The sequence below is a fragment of the Sminthopsis crassicaudata genome, chromosome 1 (assembly GCF_048593235.1).
Source record: "Sminthopsis crassicaudata isolate SCR6 chromosome 1, ASM4859323v1, whole genome shotgun sequence".
NCBI classification, from domain to species: Eukaryota; Metazoa; Chordata; class Mammalia; order Dasyuromorphia; family Dasyuridae; genus Sminthopsis; species Sminthopsis crassicaudata.
This window is the reverse complement of record NC_133617.1, coordinates 330,153,720-330,174,742: the sequence shown is the minus strand read 5'-3', so window position 1 is coordinate 330,174,742 and position 21,023 is coordinate 330,153,720.

Here is a 21,023-nt window from a genome sequence, read left to right as displayed (position 1 = left end):
AATCAAATTGCAGAGCTCCCAAATCAAGGAGAAAATAATCAAAAGAGTCAGAAAGTATTCAAATAATATGATACCAGAGTCAACATAACAAAAGATTTAGCAATCACCAATGAAATAGAGTGGAAGACTTGAAATATAATATTTTGGCAAAGAAGTTAGCATTAAAACTAAGAATAACCTACCAAGAAAAACTGAATATAATTCTTCAGGGGTAACAGATATTTATGAAAATGTGGATTTTCAAGCACTCCTTATTTGAAAATATTGAAGATAAATACAGATTTTTACTTCAAACAATAGAATAAAGCGAAGCACAAAAACATAAACAAGAGTAAAAAAATAAAATCATGATGGACTAAACAAGATTAAAAGGTTTATATTTCTATAGGAAAAATACACATAACCCTTAAGTTTAACAGCTTGAAAGAATCCACTTAGAGGGCATGGGAGTAAGTTTATTATGTTAGAAACATCCCAAAAGCAGGAAAGGATGAAAAAGTCAGTGGGAGAAGGCAGGAGGCAGAAGTAAGAGGGAAAATAGAAGAAATTATCTCACACAAAAGAGGTGTTCAAGGAATAGTAATAAGAAATTCAAATTAATTCTGTCTTGCAATTGATTCTATAATGTATTGGTTTCATACTATAATCGGTTCTATGTTCCCCTTTCTATGTCCTTTTATAAGTTCAAAAATTTAGATTTTCTTTCTGAACTAATTTAAAGGTCAGCATGACTATAAGTCACTGCAATTAAAAAGAAAGGATTGTCATCTTCCACACTATCAGCAATTAGGTAAATACCAAGACATCTGGTGTTATCTTTAAGTTCTAAAACTAGCTCTTAGAGTTATATTGTCATTAAATTGTCCTTGCACCATTAAAGAAAATTGTTATCTCCCTAACAAAACGTTCTAGGTCCCAAAGAGTCTGCTACCTCTGATCCACTTGCAAAGATTACAGGATTCAGATATGCCATAAATCAACTAGCATTTTTTAATGGCAGAATAAAATGGTAACAAGCTCCATGTGGGTGTTAGGACACATGCCTCAGGTAATCTATTCATAAGGACTTAAGGATGTTGTTAGCCCTGTAATCAATCATAATATTTTCCTGCATACCAAATTCTGTCCTTGTTCTAAGTCTATAAAAATGAATTTTCCTCCTTTTAGTCTCCAACATTATTGGGTTGACCTTTAACCTATGCTGTTAGATTCACATACTAATAAACTATAATACTTAGAACTGTGTGCCTCAGTTTGCCTTAATTTCAATTTCAACAGTATATACAATGGAGAAGAAAATGGGAAGAGCAGTAAGTAACATTTGGATTTTACTCATCTGAATTTTGCTCTCATTTGTTCCATGAACAATCAAGGAAGCAAGAATACAAACACACACACACACACACACACACACACACACACACATTATTTGGTACATAGTAAGCATGTAATAGAAATTTATGATTTAACTTTTATTCATCCATTCATGGTGGAATGCATTACAAAATATTTTATTGTTGGATGAAATTTGGCTATAGCTAAAATGGTGCTTTTTAGATTTTCAACAAATTTTATTTGTGTATACAAAATAGCTCATCAATTATTTATGCATTTCTCCATTTTACACTTTATAGCTTGCTATCCTACAGATTTGTTTTGTTTGTCCATCATGAAATCTAACTGACTTTTACCAATCTATATGTAACTACCTAAATTTAGTTAAACTCAAAGTAAGAATATCACTGAATTTAGATTACTTAAACTTTGCACTTGTAAATAATTGGAAAAAAATAAGATTTAGATATACATATTCTGTTTTCATTAATAATATATGTTCCCTCTCAATTTCATTTAATATCATGATGGACCAGATTATAGTTTGTCTGGTATAGAAGAAAGAACTTTATAAAGAAGGTCAATATCATGTCTTTATTGAAAATACATGGTGAACATTGGTATTTAATTCTACTTTCTAAAAATTTAGAAATAATTGTGTTAAAAGATATATTGTACTGAATATTTTTAAGTTTCAAAGTAAATGTAACAAAGGTTTTAAAAGGAAAAGAGGCCCAAAGGATGAAGTATTTTTAAAAAGTTGTAAAAGGATTAAATGGAATGTGAATCATCATTGTCACAACCCCATATGAGTTCTTATAACTGAATGTGGGGGTCATGAAATTATGGTTTATTTTCAGTAAGTTGTTTCTGCTCATTTCATGTAAGTCTTTCCAGGCTTTTCTGAAATCACCCAGCTCATCATTTCTTATAGAATGTGAGTATCCCATTACATTAATATGCCAAAACTTATCCAGCTATTCTCCAACTAATGGACATGCACTCAATTTCCAATTCCTTACCCCTACAAAGAGGTGCTGATTCAAGCATTTTTTTTCACATGTGGGTCCTTTTCCCTCATTTATGATCTTTTTGGAATCCAGTTTTTCTAGATTCCAAAGTCAGTGTTCTTTCCATTATGCTATCTAAAAAATAAAAAATGCTTGTGCATATACGTACACACATACACATACATATACATATATGTATTCTAGATTGAGCTGTGAGTCATATGTGTATGTCCATGTTTAGTAGTTGCAAAATAAATTCCTGGATCTCATCATAATTTATTTATTAAAAAGCTTGTAATAAAATATTTTCCAAAATTTGGGAAGTCATTTATATGGTTGTATATAATTTTACATTTTTGCTATAAAATCAACTAAATCAATATAATTTTGTAAAAGTTAAAATTGTTGGAAAATGCATATGTGATTGGTTTCCTAATATATGGTAATTATACATTTCTTACACTTGTTACTATAAGGTGCAATGTCACATTTCAGAAGGGAAAATGTGCAATTTTTTTTTTAAAGAACTAAAGGAAAAAGGGATTCACAAAATTCCTTATTGCTACAGCAACTAAATCTTTGATGGGAAAGAAAAGCCTGTAAAAATTTGACAACTGATGCTGGGTAAAGTGAGCAGAACCAGGAGAAGATTGTACACAGTAACTGCAACATTATTCCATAATCAACTGATAGACTTAGCTCTTTTCAGTAATATTATGATCCAGCCAATACCAAAGGATTTGTGAAGGGCAATTGTATCCACATTCAAAGAAAGAACTAGGGAGAAGTCAGTACAGTATGAGCAAATTTTCTTCCCATATCTCTAATGTGTGAAGATCCAGAAATACTTCATCTATGGTGCATAGACGAGAGATAGATAGATAAATGTTTAGATAGATAGAGATTAAATATATTGGTATTGATGTACTTATTTGTGGGTGTAAAGGGCTAGAACTGAGCAATGCACTTGGATAATGAAGCACGTGAGGCAAATTGCCAATTGGACAGTTCCCTATTAACTTGTTTGAAGGTTGAACCTCCCCAGCTGTTCTGTGCTGACTTGATTGGTGGGACAAAGAGGAGGAAGTGAGGTGTGTGGGAGGAGTAGGAAGAAGAGGAATTGAGATGCAAACCCTGAGTCAGTCTCTCTGGGCGTTTGAGGGAGGAAGGTGTGTGTGGGAGGTTGCTAGGCCAAAGCCCCTGACCTTGACCATAAAAGATCAAGAATAAAGATGTTTAGTGATCCTGATTCCATCTGATTTCTGGGAAGACAGAGTTCCAGCATGTAGGTACTTAACTTTCATAATTCTCAAAACAACGGAATTCAACAAAAAGTCCACCTTGCACTTCAAACAATGGTTGAAAGCTCTTGATTAGAAAAACAATCATACTTTCAAGGTGGTCCTATAATATTCAGCTTTAGAAAAGCATTGTATCAAAATTCCAGTAACCTTGTGAACTGCAGCCCTTTTTTTCTCAAAGAAACATCCTGTGTCTCAATTCTGCATGTCAAAAAATGTTGACTCAATTCCTTTTCTCTTTTTCCAGAATCTCTCTACATCTAACAAGTAGTAGAATATATTTCTTTCTGTGGTTCTTGTGTGCTTCCAATTCCTCAATTTCTATTTTTAGCTCTGAAAACATAAATCAAATGAATACTTCTATATAGGACATAATAGCCAAATCCCCAAAGTGTCTATTCATTTTCCTATGATTCCCCAGATTAAAAAAAAAATCATTTGTTTTTCTCCATGCCCCAGTAGAATTTAGTTCTTTGAGAGCAAATATTATCTCTCTTCCACATTTGTATCCTTAGCTATAGATACAGGCAGGATTGGTACATTTTTTCCATTCATGGTGATGAAAAAAATATGTTTTTTTGAAGAATCACAGTAATTCCTACTGTCTGATTTTCTTTTGTGGGACACCTTTGTTTTCAATCAAGAACTATTTTCTTCTTTGAAAAATCACCCTTAGTTCTCTCATATTAGACAGGGATTGGTAGGGGAAGAGTAAAAATTAGAGTAAGTTTTTGTCTCTCAGAAACTACTATAGGAAGTCTAGCTTTCTAAAAAGCTGAATATAGGAGAAAAAAGCTAGTCCTAGTAGTGGGTACTGTTCTCTAATAGCAAATTAGGTATCAGGAATAGACACTTTCAAAAGACTTGTGTTGGGAACTATAAATCTATAAAATCTATAAAATGATACTAAATATCACAGAGGTCTATTGCTTCACTAAAGGCAGAAAAATTTTGTATAGGAGTTTCAGGTTAATTAAAATTTTCATCTTTCCTTTTATAATTGACTTTTCACATTTACTTTTCACAGCCCTATTAGATTATATGATTATAATGCTAAGACTTGTCTTTGTCAGTTTTTAAAAGGAAACTACTGCACACAAAAAAACCTGTTTTAAATTTATCTTGTAATAGATATCTCAGAAAAAAAGTGTCTTAATCATTTTTTACAATAGACTTCACTTAGTCTCTTCCTTTATAAAACATTCTTCATAATCAAAATGTATTATTGTATTTCCACTACATTTCATGGTTCTTTAAATAGAAGGAAAAAAGTTCTACACATAAGACCAAATGAAGAAGAAATAATCTATATGTGTTTAAATTCTTATCAAATAAGAAGCATCAGGAGTTATTTGAGTGTGTCCTTAGTAACACATAATCTACTTCAACTCAATGAAACTTTGAATAACTTCAGTGTTTTCAAACCAAATTTTGAAAAAACAACTGTCTTAGCTCACAATACCTTCACCATTGTGATCATATAACCTTTCAGTTCTACAGAGCTCCCAATACTGCAGATACTGTTTGGTGACAGCTTCATTTATGGTTTTGTTTTGTTTTGTTTTAAATGTACCATGATTCAATACAGATTCCAAAGTAAGTTGTGCTGTTACATGGAGCAAGTAACTTAAGTTCTTAGGAACTTACTTTCTTCATATAGCAAAAGACAAATTAAGCTATGCACTTTCAGTTTCCTCACCCCATTCCAACTATGGGACGCCTGATTCAATTATAAGGTTCCACCCTCTTCTCTCTCTTTCCCATTGACTGCAACTATCCAATTACTATCACTGCTGTGTTCTACAAAAAGATTTTCATGGTAGTATAATCTATGTTTTCAGAAAATTATGTCTACAATTTCTGAAATATTTTGATAAAAATACATTGAAACAGGAAATCTTTGAGGAAAGTAGTTTAAAAGCATATTTGGTTCCATATTCCAGAAAGTTCTAAATACTTTTTTTAAGAAGTCAATTGTAAAAACTATCGATGTCAATAGAATCATAGTATCAAACTGGAATCAATCAATCAAATTGGAAAGAACCTGAATGGTGATCTAGCCCAAATCACCAGCACTCAAAAGTAATCCCCATTATAAAAGCTCAAGAAGTGGGTACCAAATTTCTACTTGAAAACTTCCACAGAGGGACAACTCATTGGATGCTTTTCAGATTTCAGGATGATTTAACAGTTAGAACATTTTACCCTGACATAAAGGTTCAAATTGTCTCTTTTCAACTTCCACCCATTTCTTAAGGTTTTTATCTCATAGGTTCAAGAAAAAGATGTTTAATCCATTTTCCACAAGAGGCTCTTTCATACTTTCCTGAGACTTCTCTTTTCTAAGTTCACCATTCCCAGTTCTTTCAAAAAATAGTTATATGATATGAACCCATTTTGTCAACTCTCTTTAGGACATTTCCCAGCTTATTAATACCTTTTCAAATAGTAATGTCCCAAATTGAACACAATATTCTAGCTGTTATCAGACCATAGCAAAGTACAGAGGTACCGTCATGTTCTTATTCATGCAATGAATGCAGTCCCAAATCACATCAGCTTTTTTTTCTTTTTCTTTTTTTATTAATTTTTATAATTATAACATTTTCTTTGACAGTACATATGCATAGGTAATTTTTTTTACAACATTATCCCTTGTACTCCCTTCTGTTCTGAGTTTTTCCCCTCCTTCCCTCCACCCCCTCTCCTAGATGGCAGGCATTCCCATGCATATTAAATATCTTATAGTATATCCTAGGTACAATATATATGTACAGAATTGCATTTTGTTGTTGTTGTTGTTGTTGCAAAGGAAGGATTGTATTCACAAGGTAAAAATAATCTGGGAAGAGAAACAAAACAAAACAAAACAAAAAAGAAACCAATGCTCTCAGTTTACACTCATTTCCCAGTGTTCCTTTTCTGGGTGTAGCTGATTCTGTCCTCATTGATGAATTGGAATTGGATTAGCTCTTCTCTATGTTGAACATATCCAATTCCATCAGAATACATCCTCATACAGTATCATTGTTGAAGTGTATAATGATCCCCTACTTCTACTAGTTTCACTCAGCATCAGTTGATGTCTCTCCAAGCTTCTCTGTATTCCTCCAGTTGGTCATTTCTTACAGAACAATAATATTCCATAACATTCATATACCATAATTTACCCATAATTTCTCCAATTGATGGACATCCATTCATTTTCCAGTTTCTAGCCACTATGAAAAGGGCTGCCACAAACATTTTGGCACATATAGGTCCCTTTCCCTTCTTTAGTATTTCCTTGGGATATAAGCCCAGTAATAGCACTACTGAGTCAAAGGGTATGCACATTTTGATAACTTTTTGGGCATAATTCCAGATTGCTCTACAAAATGGTTGGATTCTTTCACAACTCCACCAACAATGCATCAGTGTCCCAGTTTCCCCACAGCCCCTCCAACATTCATCATTATTAGTTTCTGTCATCTTAGCCAATCTGACAGGTGTGTAATGATATCTCAGAGTTGTCTTAATTTGCATTTCTCTGATCAATAGTGATTTGGAACACTTTCATATGAGTGGAAATAGTTTTAGTTTCATCATCTGAAAATTGTCTGTTCATATCCTTTGACAGTTTATCAATTGGAGAATGGCTTGATTTCTTATAAAGTCAATTCTCTGTATATTTTGGAGATGAGGTCTTTATCAGAACCTATAACTGTAAAAAATGTTTTCCCAATTTGTTACTTCCCTTCTAATCTTGGTTGCATTAGTTTTATTTCTGCAGAAACTTTTTAATTTGGTGTAATCAAAATGTTCTATTTTGTGATCAATAATGGTCTCTAGTTCTCCCTTGGACACAAACTCCTTCCTCCTCCACAAGTCCAAGAGGTAAACCATCCCATGTTCCTCCAATTTACTTATGATTTTGTTCTTTGTGCCTAAATCTTGGACCCATTTTGATCTTATCTTAGTATGTGGTGTTAAATGTGGGTCCATGCCTAGTTTCTGCCATACTAATTTCCAGTTTTCCCAGCAGTTTTTGTCAAATAATGAATTCTTATCCCATTATCCATGAATTCTTGCCCTGTGAACCTAACCTATGCCACTGATCAACTAGTCTATTTCTTAGCCAATACCATTGGTTTTGGTGACTGTTGCTTTATAATATAGCTTTAAATCAGGTACACTTAGACCACCTTCCTCTGATTTTTTTTCATTAGTTCCTTTGCAGTTCTCGACCTTTTATTCTTCCATATGAATTTTGTTGTTATTTTTTCTAGGTCATTAAAATAGTTTCTTGGGAGTCTGATTGGTATAGCACTAAATAAATAGATTAGTTTGGGGAGTATTGTCATCTTTATTATATTCGCTCGGCCTATCCAAGAACACTGAATGTCTTTCCAATTATTTAAATCTGACTTTATTTTTGTGGCAAGTGTTTCATAATTTTGCTCATATAATTCCTGACTCTCCTTTGGTAGATATATTCCCAAATATTTTGTACTGTCATCTGTTATTTTGAATGGGATTTCTCTTTGTATCTCTTGCTGTTGGATTGTGTTGGTAATGTATAAAAATGCTGAGGATTTATGTGGATTTATTTTGTATCCTGCAACTTTGCTAAAATTCTGAATTATTTCTAATAGCTTTTTAGCAGAGTCTTTGGGGTTCTCTAAGTATACCATCATGTCATCTGCAAAGAGTGATAGTTTGATTTCCTCATTTCCTACTCTAATTCCTTGAATCTCTTTCTTGGCTCTTATTGCCGAGGCTAGAGATTCTAGTACTATATTGAATAGTAATGGTGATAGTGGGCAACTTTGTTTCACTCCTGATCTTACAGGGAAAGGTTCTAGTTTATCGCCATGACATATGATGTTTACTGAAGGTTTTAAGTATATGCTCGTTAGTATTTTAAGGAATAACCCATTTATTCCTATACTCTCAAGCGTTTTAGTAGGAATGGATGTTGGATTTTATGAAATGCTTTTTCTGCATCTATTGAGATGATCATATGGTTTTTATTAATTTGATTATTAATATGGTCAATTATACTAATAGTTTTCCTAATATTAAACCAGCCCTGCATTCCTGGTATAAATCCCACTTGGTCATAATGTATTATCCTGGGGATGATTTTCTGAAGTCTTTTTGCTAATATCTTATTTAAGATTTTAGCATCAATGTTCATTAAGGAAATTGGTCTATAGTTTTCTTTCTCAGTTTTTGATCTACCTGGTTTAGGTATCAGTACCATGTCTGTGTCATAAAAGGAATTTGGTAGGACTCCTTCAATCCCTATTTTTTCAAATAGTTTATATAGCATTGGAGTTAGTTATTCTTTAAATGTTTGGTAGAATTCACATGTAAATCCATCTGGTCCTGGGGATTTTTTCTTAGGAAGTTGGTTAATAGATTGTTCTATTTATTTTTCTGAGACAAGACTATTTGGACTATTTCCTTCTTCCTCTGCTAATCTGGGCAAGCTATATTTTTGAAGGTATTCTTCCATTTCATTTAAGTTATAGAATTGATTGGCATAAAGTTGAGCAAAGTAGCTCCTAACTATTGTTCTAATTTCCTCTTCATTAGTGGTGAGTTCTCCCTTTTCATTTACAAGATTACCAATTTGCTTTTTCTCTTTCCTTTTTTTAATCAGGTGTACTAAGGGTTTGTCTATTTTGTTGGTTTTTTCATAGAACCAACTCTTAGTTTTATTAATTAATTTAATAGTTTATTTTTTACTTTCAATTTTATTAATCTCACCTTTTATTTTTTTGAATTTCAAGTTTTGTGTTTGTCTGGGGGTTTTTAATTTGTTCCTTTTCTAGTAACTTTAGTTGTAAGCCCAATTCGTTGGCCCTCTCTTTCTCTATTTTATGCAAGTAGGCCTGTAGAGATATAAAATTTTCCCTTATTACTGCTTTGGCTGTATCCCACACATTTTGGTATGATGTCTCATTATTGTCATTTTCTTGGGTGAAGTTATTCATTATGTCTATGATTTGCTGTTTTACCCAATCATTTTTTAGTAAAAGATTATTTAGTTTTCAATTATTTTTGGTCTATTTTCCCCTGGCTTTTTATTAAATATAATTTTGATTGCATTGTGGTCTGAAAAGGATGCATTTACTATTTCTGCCTTACTGCATTTGATTTTGAGGTTTGAGGTTTCTATGCCCTAGTATTTTTGTATAGGGAACCTATACAAACTATGAACTGCTGAGAAGAAAGTATACTCCTTTCTGACTCCATTTAGCTTTTGCCAAAGATCTATCATATCAAACTTTTCTAGTATTCTATTTACCTCTTTGACTTCTTTCTTATTTATTTTGTGGTTTGATTTATCTAATTCTGAGAGTGCAAGATTGAGATCTCCCACTATTTTAATTTTGCTGTCTATTTCTTCTTACAGCTCTCTTAGTTTCTCTTTTAAGAATTTAGATGCTGCACTACTTGGTGTGTATATGTTTAATATTGATACTGCTTCATTATCTATGGTACTCTTCAGCAGGATATAATGCCCTTCCTTATCTCTTTTAATTAGATCAATTTTTGTTTTTGCTTTATCTGAGATGAGGTTGGCTACCCCTGCTTTTTTGACTTTGCCTGAAGCATAGTATATTCTGCTCCACCCTTTTACTTTTAGTTTGAATGTCTCACCAGGTTTCAGGTGTTTTTCCTGTAAACAACATATAGTAGGATTCCGACTTTTAATCCAGTCTGCTAACTGCTTCCTGTTTATGAGGCAGTTTGCCCCATTCACATTTATGGTTAGAATGACTAATTCTATATTGTTTGTGCTTATGCTTTTCTCCTTTCCTTCCCTCTTACCCCCCTACCCAGTATTAAATTGGTGAACACCACTTGCTTTTCACAGCCCTTCCTTTTTAGGATCCCTCCCCCACCTTAAAGTTCCTCCCCTTATTTTACCCCTTTTCCTCTAAATTACTCTATTCCCTTCCCCTTAGCTTACTCCTTCCCTTTCACTTTTCAATGAAGTGGAAGAAGTTTCACCATAAATCCAATATGTCTATTGATACACACTATGTTCCTCTCCCTCCTTTCTTTCTCTCAGATACAATAGGTTACCTTTGCCTCTTCATGAGATGTAGAACCACCACTTTACACTTTTTTATGATATAATTTCCTTTCCACCTCTAGTTTCTAGGACAAATTATACATATGTTCTTTACATATTTTTATGGCAGAAGTACAGTTCTCAAGATTTTTTTTCCCTTTTTAGAAATCTCTTGAGTTCTGTATTTGAAGATCAAACATTTTATGTAGATCTGGTTTTTTCATCAAAAATACATGGAATTCATTTATTTCGTTAAATGTCCATCTTCTTCCCTGGAAAACGATGCTCATTTTTGCTGGGTAAGTTATTCTTGGCTGCATACCAAGTTCCTTAGCCTTTCAGAATATCATGTTCCAGGCCCTGCGTTCTTTTAATGTGGACGCTGCTAGATCCTGGGTTATCCTTATTGTGGGTCCTCCATATCTGAATTGATTTTTTCTAGCAGCTTCCAATATATTTTCCTTTGTCTGATGGTTCTTGAACTTGGCCACTATATTTCTTGGCATTTTGATTTTAGGGTCCCTTTCAGCAGGTGATCGATGAATTTTTTTCAATGTCTATTTTACCCTCTGTTTTCAGAATGTCTGGGCAGTTCTCTTTGATAATTTCCTCGAAAATGGTGTCCAAGCTCTTTTTTTCCTCACATTTTTCAAGGAGTCCGATTATTCTCAAATTGTCTCTCCTGGATCTGTTTTCCAGGTCTGTTGTCTTTCTAATAAGGTACTTGACATTTTCAATTGTTTCATTTCTCTGGTTTTGCTTGACTACCTCTTGGTTTCTCCTTGAGTCATTCATTACTACTTGTTCGAGTCTAATTTTCAATGATGTATTTTCTTCACTCACTTTTTTTTATGTTTTTTGTAATTGTCCAATTGTGTTTTTATCTTCTATGGAATTTTTTTTCCATTTTATTTTTTAGAGAGCTGTTTTCTTTTTCCAGCTCACTAATCCTGTTTTCCTTGGAGTTGTTTGCCTTTTCTAATTCACTAATTTTGTTTCTCAATGATTTGATCTCTTTATCCACTCTGGATGACTTCTCCAGGCTCTCTTTCCAAGCTTCCCTTTCCTTTTCCCATTCCTCTTCTAGCTCTCTTGTGAGAGCCTTTTTGATTTCCTCTATGAGATTCTTTTGTATTGAGGAGTAGATCATATCCCCCTTAGGGGAATACGTCTGGGGACAGTCTGTTTTTAGTCTCCTGTCTCCATACAGAAGCTGTCAATGGTTAGAGCCCTTTTGAATTTTTTGTTCATTTTGTCAAGAGGGGAATGGAAGAAAACAAATTGACAAGAGAAACAATTGGTCTGTTTTGGGGGGGATGGGGCTAGATGGTGTTAATGGGCTTCCTCTACAGACTGGGGGTAGAGCAGCAGAGAGCCACTAACAGAACAGCAATGACTGTACTGAGTCTGCACTCTGAGGCTCTGAGAATGTGCTGAGTCACTACAGGTGGGGGTTGGGGGTGGCTGGTTCCAAGAGAAGCTGGCTTTCCGGGGTTTTAATCTTCACCTCTGGAAGGTGGTCTAAGTGTACCTGATTTAAAGCTATATTATAAAGCAACAGTCACCAAAACCATTTGGTATTGGCTAAGAAATAGACTAGTTGATCAGTGGCATAGGTTAGGTTCACAGGGATAAGATAGTGAATAAAAATAGCAATCTAATCTCTGACAAACCCAAAGATCCCAAATTTTGGAATAAGAATTAATTATTTGACAAAAACTGCTGGGAAAACTGGAAATTAGTATGGCAGAAACTAGGCATGGACCCACATTTAACACCACATACTAAGATTAGATCAAAATGGGTCCAAGATTTAGGCATAAAGAACAAAATCATAAATAAATTGGAGGAACATGGGATGGTTTACCTCTCAGACTTGTGGAGGAGGAAGGAGTTTTTGTCCAAGGGAGAACTAGAGACCATTATTGATCACAAAATAGAACATTTTGATTACACCAAATTAAAAAGTTTCTGCACAAACAAAACTAATACAACCAAGATTAGAAGGGAAGTAACAAATTGGGAAAACATTTTTACAGTTAAAGGTTCTGATAAAGGCCTCATCTCCAAAATATACAGAGAATTGACTTTAATTTATAAGAAATCAAGCCATTCTCCAATTGATAAACTGTCAAAGGATATGAACAGACAATTTTCAGATGATGAAATTAAAACTATTTCCACTCACATGAAAGAGTGTTCCAAATCACTATTGATCAGAGAAATGCAAATTAAGACAACTCTGAGGTATCATTACACACCTGTCAGATTGGCTAAGATGACAGGAACAAATAATGATGAATGTTGGAGGGGCTGTGGGAAAACTGGGACACTGATGCATTGTTGGTGGAGTTGTGAAAGAATCCAACCATTCTGGAGAGCAATCTGGAATTATGCCCAAAAAGTTATCAAAATGTGCATACCCTTTGACCCAGCCATACTACTACTGGGCTTATACCCCAAGGAACTACTAAAGAAGGGAAAGGGACCTGTATATGCCAAAATGTTTGTGGCAGCCCTTTTCATAGTGGCTAGAAGCTGGAAGATGAATGGATGTCCATCAATTGGAGAATGGTTGGGTAAACTATGGTATATGAATGTTATGGAAAATTATTGTTCTATAAGAAATGACCAACAGGAGAAATACAGAGAGGCTTGGAGAGACTTACATCAACTGATGCTGAGTGAAACGAGCAGAACTAGGGGATCATTATACACTTCAGCAATGATACTGTATGAGGATGTATTCTGATGGAAGTGGAAATCTTCAACATAGAGAAGAGCTAATCCAATTCCAATTGATTAATGATGGGACAGAATCAGCTACATCCAGAAAAGGAACACTGGGAAATGAGTGTAAACTGTTATTTTTACCTTCTGAATCCAATTCTTCCTGTGCAACAAAAAATTCGGTTCTACACACATATATTGTATCTAGAATATACTGTAATATATTTAACATATATAAGACTGCTTGCCATCTGGGGGAGGGGGTTGGGGGAGGAAGGGAAAAAAATCTGAATAGAAGTAAGTGCAAGGGATAATGTTGTAAAAAATTACCCATGCATATGTACTGTCAAAAAAATGTTATAATTTTAAAATAAAATTAAAAAAAAAAAAAAAGAAATCTTCACCTCTGGTGTTTACACCCTCTCTGCTGCTCCTGGCTTGCTGCCAAGATGAAATCTCCACACTGGGGTAAAAGTCTTTTTGCAGAAACGGTAGAGATTGTACCCCATCCCCCTCTGAGTTGTGTGAGCTGTCTGCCTCGTTCTTGCTGCCTGCCCTCAGTCTGTGCCCAGTCTGTTTGACCCTCCCCCGAGCAAACACAGACCTTCTCTGGCGAATTTCAAGGATGTTTTCTCTTGGTGATTATTTGTGGGTTTCTTTTCCGGTTAAGCATTAACTCTGAGGCTTGTCATGAAGTCCTGAGAGAAAACTGGGAGCTCAAGCGGCTGTCTGCCTCCAAACCTCCATCTTGGCCGGAAGTTCACATCAGCTTTTTTGACTGCCACATCATTCTACAGACCCTTACTGAATTTACAATGCATCATAAAACTCTTTTAGATGAACTTATTTAACCATGCTTCCTTCATTTTGCTCTTTTAAGCTGATGTTTTAATCCAAGTGTGTCATTATATTTCTATTAAATTTATTCTTATGAGATTCATCTCAATGGTACAATTAAGACTTTAAAAAATGGTATTATTATTTTTCTATAGGAGCCATTTCCTGAAAAGGGGTTCGTCACCAAAGAAAATGGAGACTAATATGGTAAATGACCTTGCTTTTCTCTATGATAGCTAGTCCTGGGTTCAGCTTCATAAAATCACATCTATCATTTATTATTCAACAATCTTTTTTCCCCTTCATTCCCTTTACCTCTCTTCTCAGGAGCCTGATGTCATACTTTGTGGATAATTGTAAGCAAGTTGTTGCCAGAAACCCAGAATTATAGTTGTCTAAGTATCATTAAGAAAATCCCCTCTCCTTAGATTACCTATTCGAACTTCCTCAAATACTGTGGCTTTATCTTGGATCTTTCAGAGTGTTAGATCTGTGTTCTAAGATCAGTGAAAAATAATTCATTTGTGGCTTTTTTTTTTTCTTGAGTGAGGCAAAATGAGTTACAGAAGATGAACAGACTTGGATGAGTTTTAATATGCAATATATATCTCATTCATTAAGTTATCTCTCCCCCAAGACCTATCCTTCTTCCAAATTTTCTTACTCTTAAGAGTACCATCATTCTTACAGTTACCTGAGTTTACAATATTATAAAAGAACTTTGATTTCTCAATCTTCTTCGCTGCACATATCTAATCAGTCATCAAATCTTTTCTATTTCCATAACTCTTTCACCTTTCCTCTTCTCTCTGCTCATAGCACAAATACATGAATTGAGATTGTCATATCTCTTGCCTTGGCTATCACAATCACTTCCTATTTGACATTTTTGAATCATCTTTTCCCCATTCTTATTCCATTTCATTTCAAATCACAAAAGTAATATTACTAAAATACAGTTAGTCAGTCATATCATTTATTAAGCACCAATTATGTGTCAGGCATTGTGCTAAATAGTGGAAATAACAAAGAAATGCAAAAAGAAATCTGTTTTCTTAAGGAGTCCATAGGCTACTCAGAAGTTTATTTGTAAATAACTAGGTACAAAAACAATAAACAACATAAATTGAAGGCAATTTCAGATGGAAGGGACTAAAAAAGAGGACTGGTTAAAGATACCTTCCAAAAATATAACTTTCTTTAATTTTAAGGAATCCAAGAAAATTAGGTAGAGGAGAGGAGGGAAAAACAGATCAAAATACTTAGAGTTGGTTTATAGGACATCAAGTGTGAGGAACAGTATTGAGTAAGACCAACACTACTGGATTAAATAATACATTGTAGATATTCAATGTCTCACTAGTGTTGACAGTTTTTCATACCTAATATATATAATGTAGGCAAAATTCTCAAAATTCATTGACAAATTTAAACTGTTTGAAAAATCATAACTTAAAAGAGGAAGGAAGATTAAAATGATTGAGGCTATCTTCTAATCTATGAAAGGATCAGATAAGAAGCATTTTTCCTAGTATATTAATTTATTTTTTAATATACATTGTTTTATGAATCATGTTGACAGAGATAAACCAGAGCAAAAGGCAAAAATCAGATGAAGATTGCATTTTCTGTCCAAAGTCCATGGGGATTGCTTTGGATGACTGCATCACTGAGAGGAACCAAGTCTTTCATAGTTGATCATTGCACATTGTTACTGTTAATGTGTACATTTTATTCCTGGTTCAGTTTGTTTCACTAAGAATTAGTTCATGTAAATCTTTCCAAGCCTTTCTAAAATCAGTTTGGTCATCATTTCTATAGAAAAATAATTTCCCAATGCCTTCATATACCACAAGTTGTACAGCCATTCCCCAATTGATGGGCATCCACTCATTTTCCATTTTTTTGCTACCATAAAAAGAACTGCTACCAACATTTTTGCACATATGGATCCTTTTCTCTCCTTTATGATATCCTTGGGATACATAAATCCTAGGAGCACTACTAGGTCAAAGGTATGAATAGTTTTATAGCCCATTGGGCTATACTGTATGATTGAATCATTTTATAACTCTACCAATAATGCATTAAATATTTTTAAGAATTTCTCTTTCTATTTCTTGTTGATGGGCTTTGTCAATAATATATGCTGATGATTTGTGATTTTTTTTTATACCCTGCAACTTTGCTAAAGCTATAAATTGTTTCCAATAGGTTTTTTTGGATTATTTTCTAAGTATATCCACATATCATCTACAAAGAGTGATAGTTTTATTTTTTCATTGCCTATGCTAATTCCTTTTTATTTTCTTTTTGCTAAAGACAATATTTCTAGTACAATATTGAATAATAATGGTGATAATGAGCATCCTTGTTTCACCCACCATCTTATTGGGGTTGTATCCAGCTTCTTTCCATCACAAATAATGCTTGTGGTAGGTCTTAGATATATAGCATAGAGATTACCATATTATTTTGATTGGGTTTTTTATTGATATTGTCAACTATAGTAATTGTTTTTTTCCCATATTGAACCAGTCTTGTGTCCCTGGTATAAATCCCACTTGATCATACTGTGTTATCCTGCTTATTAGTTGCTGGAATAGCTTTGCTAATATTTAAAAACAATTTTTGCATCAATATTAGTCAAGGAGATTTGTCTGTAATTTTCTTTCTCTCTTTTGCCTCTTCCTGGTTTAGGTATCAGTGCCATATTTGTGTCATACAAGGACTTTAGTAGTACTACTTCTTTGCCTATTTTTCCAAATAGTTTACATAATAATGGAATTAATTGTTCTTGAAATATTTGGCAGAACTCACTTGTGAATACATCTGGCTTAGGAGATTTTTAGAGTATTTATTAATGACTTATTCAATTTCTTTTTCTAAAATGGGAGTATTTAAGTATCTGTTGTTTGACCCACTTATTTTTAGAATTAGAGTATTTAATTTTCAATTGGCTTTTAGTCTATCTTTCCCTGGTTCTTTACTGAATATAATTTTATTGCATTATGATCTGAAAAGGAAGCATTTACTATTTCTGCCTTCCTGCATTTGATTGTGAGGTTTTTATTCCTTAATGCAAGGTCAATTTTTGTGTAGGTGTCATGTACTGTTGAGGAAAAAAAGGTGTATTTCTTTCTATTCAGTTTTCTCCAGAGGTCTATCATATCTAGGTTTTCTAGGGTTCCATTAACATCCCTAGTTTCTTTCTTTAGTTAGATTTGTTTATGTTGGGAGGAGAAAGTTGAGGTCCCCAATAGATAAATTTGCTGTCTATTGCTTTATCTGAGATCAGAATTGTTATGCCTGAATTTTTTTTTTAATTTCAACTGAAGCATAAATTTTGTTCCAGCCTTTTATCTTTATTTTCTATGCATCTCTCTGTGTCAAATATGTTTCTTATGAACAACATATTGTAGGATTCTGTTTTCTAATCCACTCCATTATTCATTTCTTTTTTAAAAAGGATTTCATCCCATTTACATTCACACTTATGATTATCAGCCTTGTATTTCCCTCCATCCTATTTTCTCCCCTGCATATACTTTTGACAGTATGTTGTTGTTTTTTAACTACTACCTAATCTCCTATCACTCATTCTCCCCTTCTCTTACCTTTGCCCCCAGTGTTTCTGTTCTCCCTTTTATCCTGTCCCTCCCGTTTCTATTCCTCTTTTTCCTCCTACTTTATAGGGTTAGATAAATTTATTTTTATTAAAATTTTTTTTTTTCAAAACATATACATGGGGGCAGTTAGGTGGTGCAGTGGATAGAATACCAGCCCTGAAGTCAGGAGGACCTCAGTTCCAATCTGGCCTCACACACTTAACACTTGCTTAACACTGTGATAAACTTGGCACTTAAGTCACTTAAGCCCAATTTCCTCAATCAAAATACTTATATACATAGAATATTTTTCTTCACTAATCCTTGCTAAACCTGGTGTTCTAATTCCTCTTCTTTCCCCCACCTGCTTGCCTAGATGGCAAATAATCTAGTATATATATATATATTGAACATGGTAAAATATGTGTTAAATCCAATATATGCATGCATATTTATATAATTATCTTGCTGCACAAGAAAAATCAGACCAAGAAGGAAAATAAAATGAGAAAGAAAATAAAATGCAAACAAACAACAACAAAAAAGAATGAAAATTCTGTGTTGTGACCTGACCTAAGATTTTAGTTCCTCTCCCAATATCCCTGAAATTATGTTGAAAAAATCAAATAAAATTATATTATTATGAGTTTTTTGCTCTGTTTTCGTTCCTTTGCATACATTTGGATTTCATTCAGATTTTTTAACTACAGTTTGGCTTACCATGAAGTTGAAGTGTCAGTGAGTTCTTGAAAATACTGCCAATTAAGGGTAAGCCCTGCCAAGTCCTGCAAACAGGAGCAGCAATGATACTAACAATAATAGTTAAACTCTATATAGTGCCTACTACGTGCCAAGCACTGTGTTAAGCCCTTTATAATTATTATCTCATTTTATCCTCATAACAACCCAGGAAGATAGATACTCTTATTATCCTCATTTTACAGATAAGGAAATTGAGCCAAACAGAAATAAAGTGAATTGGCAGATGTCAGACTACTAACAAGTGTCTGAGACTGGACTTAAACTTTCTGCTACCAAACACAGTTCCTACAATGTTATGGCAGTAATTTTTAATTCTGTCCCAACTCTCTGGGACCCCCATTTGGGGTTTTCTTGGCAAAGATACTGAAGTAGTTTCCTATTTTCTTCTCCAGCTTATTTTAAAGATGATAAAATTGAGGCAAACAAGGTTAAGTGACTAACTCAGAGTCACATAGTTAGTGTCTGGGGCCAGGTTTGAAATTAGGAAATAAGTCTTCCTTACTCCAGGACTGGCTCTCTATCTATTGTCTCACTTAGCTGATATAATAGTAACAATAAATTCTTGTTGATGATTAATTAATATTAATTTTATTTATTTAATTTTAAAATTTATTTTTGATTTATATATACATATAATATATATAATATATATAATATAATATATATAATATTATATATATAAAATACTGAGTATTTTAATGTATCAGAACATTGGCTTTCATATAAGCATAGAAATGTACTCAAGGTGTTTCTGACATATACTTATTACTTTCTCACCTCGATAGTGGGCATATTCAAATTATTTTTAATTCATTTTCTACAGACATATGCTCTAGGAGGTAAAGATATAGATTAGTAAAGGTTTACCAGCAAGTATTTTTCCAAATATCTCATTCTAAAGTTATTGTAAGCAATCTTGGTGTTACTGTGAACATTTAGTAGTATTGTATACATGACTTAAGGTGACCATTCTGACTTATCTTTGGAATAACCTTCCAATACACCCACTTGAAACTAGCTTTCTGACAGAAATAACATATCTGTCATCTTTCAACCTGGTTCCCTAGCACGAAGGATTTATTCTACTAAGGTATGGATGCACACATTTCATTTTTAGGTATATAAGTTATATCCCTAAATCTCATTCATATTTTACGACATTGTTTTCCCCAAAGATTTTCTTCCTTTTGTGAAAATAATGCCATTCAAGTGCAAAACACTTTCATCTTAGAGAAGTACAGGAATCTGAAATGGTCTCTCTTCACTAATCAGATAGTCAGGAATACATTTTCATGATTCATTTCTTCCTACATCAAGAAAACTTTTACTACAACAGAAAGCAACTCTATCTGACTTCCTGACTCTTTCCCAAAAAATTAGAAACACTTTCTAGCTATGCTGTAAAGATCTTTATAGTAGACCAGGTTATCCATGTATATACACATGTTGCATAAATTAACAAGATTGGAATTAAATCTACCCAGGATTTTTTAAAAGGACAGCAGGATTATAAAGGAAGGTGTGACAAATCATATCCTGACAAAATGTTATGCAATATTTGCTTGCTTGTCATGGTCATTTTGATTGTGATTAGCCAAGCCTTAGCAGAATTCAGCTCAGAGGTACAGCTTTCCAGATGTTTTACATCAGTTATCTTTATCCTTGAATATAAAAATAAATGAATATTGAATAGATCTTTGTGCATTAACTGCATTCTCCAACAATTTCCTTGAAGTCAGAGGCCATGTTTTATTTTTGTTATCTCCCTCAGTGATTTAAAAATAATTTACTTAGTTATTGATAATTTTCCTAATGATAATATGAATAGGAATCAAGGCCAAGAAATCAAAAGATTAGGATGAGGGCTTTTCTCATTACATTAGCCAATTTTGTGTGTCTATTGTTTTCTGCCCATTTGTAGTTTCTCTGTCAAAAATTGGCATCATTGGGGTTAGAGAGTCCAGACAGCTCCAAGAACTCTTTCATTCCATGACAATCTAATAGTCTGCTCCATTCTAAAATAATGAATAATGTGCATAGGTTTAAAAATAATAGTAAAAAGCTTGGAGCAAATTAATTCGTTAAGTTGATTGTCTGTTAACTTTTTGAGCCAAAGCCAAAGCCAAAGCCAAAGACAAAAAAAAAAAAAAAAAAGGATGAAATAAAATAAAAATTTCTGAAAGAATTTCTCACCAGACTCTGCTAAAAAGCTATTAGAAATAATTCAGAATTTTAGCAAAGTTGCAGGATACAAAATAAATCCACATAAATCCTCAGCATTTTTATACATTACCAACACAATCCAACAGCAAGAGATACAAAGAGAAATTCCATTCAAAATAACAGATGACAGTACAAAATATTTGAGAAT